A 6,000-nucleotide genomic window follows, 5' to 3' on the forward strand; every position below is an offset into this window, starting at 1 on the left:
ACCTTAGCTCCGAGGTTCTCTCTCCACTTCGTGTGACCCCCCACCAAAAAAAAAGGTTAAGAGTTCCAGTCGCCTGAATCAACAGCCTTGGCTCTGGGAAATACTAATTCTGTTGTAAGAAATCTGCAACAACAACAAACATATTGACCAGACAAGAGAACAAGGTGAAGTGATTCTGTCAGCGGAGATTCCCTCTGTGGACGGGGCAGACAGGCTTGGGGGTGGGGGGGGGGGGAATGGATAATTCCCTCAATTATACACTGTCTCACCCAATGAGTAGATGAGTAGAGTAAAATAAGAATTAATCACAGGTGCGTTTGCCAGTGTATTTGGTGTGTTAACCATTAATAAATCACAGTTTCTTACTGTCGTTAATGATTACAGAGAAATGGACACCAATTTGTAGCAATCTGAGTTTTGGCAGAGAATTCCGTTTTGTCATTGGGAGGAGAAGGTAACAATGCTGTCAACTTTCAGCCTCTCTCTCTCTCTCTCTCTCCTCTTTCTCAGTGGCTAGTAGCGACATCATCAGGCAGTGTTAATAAGGTGGGGTGTGCGGGCAGAGTCTGTCCTCAGGTACTCCAAACCCTCCACTGGACAACAATGCAGAGATCACCCATTGAAAAAACCAATGCGTTCTCCAAACTCTTCTTCAGGTAAGCTCCTTCCGCATTCCGAGCCACCCCTCTCTTCCTCTCTCTCTCTGTCTCACTCCTCTTGTTCTCACCGCGGGGAGGGGGTGAAATGAATCGTTCCCACACTTTTCCCGGAATCACTGCAGGGTTGGTATTGATTAACCTGCCCCTGGCACCCAGCCTGAAATGCCACGGCCATGTCCCTTTCACACGAGCGGCGTTGCTGCACTTCGGGCATTTCAAGGTCCAGGGCAACGACTCCCACCAAGTGGCAACTGACCTTACCCCGGTCTTGCTGTTTGCCAATCAGCTCCCTAACTCGCCGGAGAAACCAGAGCTTCACCGGAGCGCCGGCGACGCTTCAGCTGTCTGTCCTTTGAAGTCTCAAAACTCTTCCGAAACTTTGCTCCAACTTTTTTTCACCCCCTTGACCACACGCCTGAGACCGCTTGACGGTGCAGAGGCCAACAATCACGAGTTCGCTTCAGACGTCCTTTTGCAGCCGCGAAAAGGGAAAAGTCTGACATCTGGTTAAAGTTACTGAATGTGCAGCACATGCATCTGAGGGAGAAAGTTTCGCGGATCGTCGCTCGGGTGATTCAGAAACATTTCATTTGTTATCAATTGGACAGCGTTCGGGTCCTGTCCTGACCATCATGGTATGTTTTGAGAGGCAGACAGTTTTTGTTTTTTAAATGAGAGACAGGTTAGTTGTGTACACAGTGAATTGAAGATCGGTCCTGGACAGAATATAGAAACGAAAAAATTTCTACCCATTAAAAGTTGTGAGGCTAAATGAGAACTATTTGCCAAATGGCTCTGGGGTGACTCGTGTGTCCAGCAGTGGGTCCGGGAAGCGGTTCGCGTTACTGTACAGAGTGGCTGAGCTGTGAACGCCGCCAAGTTGTATTGTAACTGCTGAATTTTTATTCTACATTTTCAGTTTTTCTCCTTGTGAAAATTTAAAAAAATTATATTTGTAAGGGCGCCGAAGTTCAGCTTGCCCGGGGTGCCAGCAACCCTAGGGCCGGCGCTGCCCTCACTCCTAGATGAGCTCCTGTCGCTGCAACTCACTTCAATGGTATTATTCTTAAGCATACTTTCAATCTCCTTTTGTGCCTGTGCCAACTTTAGTGGATTTAGTCTATATGAATGTTGTTTAATTGGAATATAATTTCCTACCTCTATATCATGTATAATCACCTTTGTACTTCCTAGTTTGTTACCACAAGTAGCTCTATGTGACTGCAACAGCTCTTTCAGGCCACTCGGAATTTCCTGTGGAAGGTAACTCAATAATGCATCCAAATTTCTTCCTGCGTCCTCATTGTCCAATCCAATCCATTGGATTTATCTCTTCTCTCTGAATCATAATGACTAACACATCCTCCTCATTTCCTTCCCTATCAAAATACATTTTCAGCATATCAACATGACATACCCGTGAGTTTTCCTTCTATCTGGCATTCTTATCAAATTATTCACCTCACTCAATTTCCTTTTGATTTGATAAGGCCCACTAAATCTTGTTTTTAATGGTTCAACTACCACTGGTAACAATACTAATATTTTCTCCCCACTAATAAAACCTCGAGTTTTTGATGTCTTGTCCGCCTCTTTTTTTCATCATGTGCTGTGACGATTTTAAATGCTGTCTAGTGAAATCACCAGCTCTATTTATTCCCTCCCTAAAGTTGATACATAGTCCAACAAGGTAGTCTCCGAATGCTGAATCACCAATTTCTCTTTGATCAATTTAAGTGGTCCCCTCACCTCATGACCAAAAATCAATTCAAACGGACTGAATTTGATTGATTTATTAATTGTATCACTAATTACAAATAAAACAAATGGAATTCCTTTATCCCAATCCTCTGGATACTCCTGACTAGAGGCCCTCAACATATTCTCCAAAGTTTGATGCCACCTTTCGAACACTCCCTGCAATTCTGGACTATATGCAGTTGGTTTAAATTGCTTAACTCCTAAGCTATCCATAATGTTCCTGAATAACTTTGACATGGGCAGCACGGTGGCACAGTGGTTAGTACTGCTGCCTCATAGCGCCAGGGACCCAGGTTCAATTCTGACCTCGGAATTTGCACTTTCTCCCTGTGTCTGCATGGGTTTCCTCCGGGTGTTCCGGTTTCCTCCCACAGTCCAGAGGTGTGTAGGTTAGGTTGATTGACATGCTAAATTGCCCCCTTGTGGTGCAAAGGTTAGGTGGGGTTCTGGAATTGCAGGGGGGTGGGGGGGTGGCCTAGGTAGAGTGCTCTTTCAGAGAGTCGGTGCAGACTCGATGGGTCAAATGGCCTCCTTCTGCACTGTAGGGATTCTATGATAAAATTGGAATCCTGATCTGATTGGATTTCTTTTGGTAGTCAGTGTCTGGTACAAACTTTTAGTTAAGTCCTCTACAACAGTGCTTCTCAAAGTGTGGTACGCGTACCGGCACCGGTACGCGAGCCATCGTCTGCCGGTACTTGGAGTGTTTCCAGAAAAGAAAGAGACAGTAATCCTGGATTGGCTTGTTTCGCTCACCGGTCCCTGGCACATTGGAAAAAAAAATTGCCGGTACGCCACATCAGATAGTTTGAGATGCACTGCTCTACAATACTTTTAGCTGTAATTTTTCTTAATTGGATGGCCTCCGGAAATCTATTAGACGCATCCATTATGGTCACCAAATACTGATTCCCACTTTTCGTCTTAGTATGGGGTCCCATGCAATCAATTAGGACCCTAGTAAGAGGTTCCTCAAATTCCGGAATGGGTATTAAGAGTGCTAGTTTGATTACTGCTTGAGGTTTTCCTATTATCTGTCATGTGTGACATGTACGGCAAAATTGAACAAAATCCTTATGAAGTCCAGATCAATAAAAATGATTTTATATTTTTGCTTGAGTTTTCCTTATTCCTAAATGACCCCACTACTGGGCTCATTCACCATCCAGAAAACCTCCTTTCTATAACCCACCAGTAATACAGCTTGATGAACTTCGGCCTATTTTTCATCTGCCTGAATATGTAAAGGTCTCCACTCCCTAATTAATACATTATTTCAAATGTAATGGAACTCCGGTATACACTAAGGTTCTACTTTTGTGCATGTGTTCTGATTTTTTAAAAATTCATTTACGGGTTGTGGGTGAAGGAACGGCGATATATTTCCAAGTCAGGGTGGTAAGTGACTTGGAGCGGGAACCTCCAGGTGGGGGGTTTCCCAGGTAACTGCTGCTCTTGACCTTCTAGATGGTAGTGGTCGTGGGTTTGGGAGGTGCTGCACAAGGAACCTGCAGTGCACCTTTGTAGATGGCACATACCACTGCCTGTGTTTGTCGGTGATGAAGGGATTGAATGTTTGTGGAAGGGTTAGCAATCAACTGGGCTGCTTTGTTCTGTATGGTGTCAAGCTTCTTGAATGTTGTTGGAGCTGCACTCACCCAGGCAAGTGGAGAGTATTCCATTATGAACCTGACTTGTGCCTTCTAGATGGTGGACATGCTTTGGGAGATCAGGTGGTTGGGTTACTCATCAGAGGATTCCTAGCCTTTGACCTGCTCTGGTAGCCACAGTATTTGTATGGCTATCCATTTCAGTTTCTGATCAATTATAGCACCCAAGATGTTGATTGTGGGTGATTCAGCGATGGTAATGCCAGTAAATGTCAAGGGGCAATCATTAGATCCTCTCTTGTAATAAGATAAGGTAATTGCCTGGCACTTCTGTGGCACAAATGTAACTTGCCACTTGTCAGCCCAAGCCTGGATATTATCCAGGTCTTGCTGCATTTGAACATGGACTGCTTCATTATCTGAGGAGTCGTGGATGGTGCTGAACATTGTGCAGTCATCTGCGAGCATTCCTACGTCTGACCCTATGATGGAAGGGAGGTCATTGATGAATCAGCTGAAGGTGGTGGGGCCGAGGACACTGCCCAGAGGAACTCCTGCAATGACGTCCTGAAGCTGAGATGATTGAACTCCAACCATCACAACCAGCTTCCTTTGTGCCAGGTATGACTCCAACCAGCAGTGATTTTTCCCCCAGATTCCCATTGACTCAAGTTTTGTTCTGGTTCCTTGATGCCATACTTGATACGTCTGCTTTATCTCTGAATCCTTCTGTTGTAATTCTGCCAATTTTCCTGAATTAAAGATATCAGCTTTATCCTCGACCTGCTCTTGTTCATTATCAACCATCTGGTCAAAGGTTGCTTCTGAAAATTAAACTTCAGCCTCCCTATCTTTACTCATTCATTTCTTCTCCTCCTGTCTCAACCTGAGGCTTTATGATTTTTTTTTACCATACTATCGAAAAACATCTCAGGGTGTGCTTCTTGCAACACCTCAGTTGCTCGACTTTCTGCCAGCTTTTCAACCACAATAGGCATCACTCACACCCGTGATCCAGCTGTATCATTACCCAGGATAAACTGCACCCCTAAAAAAAAGGAATTTTTCTATTACTCTGACTTCCCCACTTCTCACCGGACTCTCTAACTTTACCTTACATAATGGAATACTACTAATTTCACCAGTAATCCCACATATTACCACCTTCTTCTGAACTACATATCTCCTTATCTCTGGCCATTAAAGATTGACGTACTCCTGCATCTCTTAGGATATTAACCTCCTTACCAACTCCACCCTGTACACGTGAGTAAATCTTATCCGCACTAATAAATCTTCAAAATGACCTGACACCTTCCTATGAAACAACCTAAAGCTGCCAGTCCTGGAGATCCGCTCTCGTCTCAACTAGGGTATCGATGCCCTCAACCATGTCACCTGGCCACAGAGGACTCTACAGGTGTTGGGGTTTTGTGCAGAGTAGGACATGAGAGACATGCGGGCAGATGGGTTTTGATTAGCTAATATGGTCGTGCAGTTCTGATGTGAGGGTAAGTGACAGGAGTGATGCCAGGAGAACAGAGGTGGTGACTCACCCGAGCTGCCCTAAAGAGGTTGTTCATCTTCTTGCTGCACTGTATGCCAGTTCAGGACATCACCTGAAGGCCCTCCCTGTTGTAGTAACCACTGCTGTATATATTAGGGTATGTATGGGAAGGCCCTGTACTACAGGTATGGGGGTAGTCTCTGCCTGCTGGCTCCGCCCAGTAGGCAGAGTATAAATATGTGTGCACCCCGTACAGCAGCCATTTCGCCAGCTGCTGTAGGAGGCCACACATCTTAGTGTAATAAAGCCTCAGTTGTATTCAACTCTCGTCTTTGTGCAATTGATCGTGCATCAATTTATTACACTAAAGTTTTCAGACGATGGACCTCCACATCAAGCCAGATCACCTGCAGCTGGATCCGCAATCAAGCAACGGCAAAAAGGACTTTGAACACTGGCTAGC

The sequence above is a fragment of the Scyliorhinus canicula genome, chromosome 6 (assembly GCF_902713615.1).
Source record: "Scyliorhinus canicula chromosome 6, sScyCan1.1, whole genome shotgun sequence".
In the NCBI taxonomy this organism is placed as follows: Eukaryota; Metazoa; Chordata; class Chondrichthyes; order Carcharhiniformes; family Scyliorhinidae; genus Scyliorhinus; species Scyliorhinus canicula.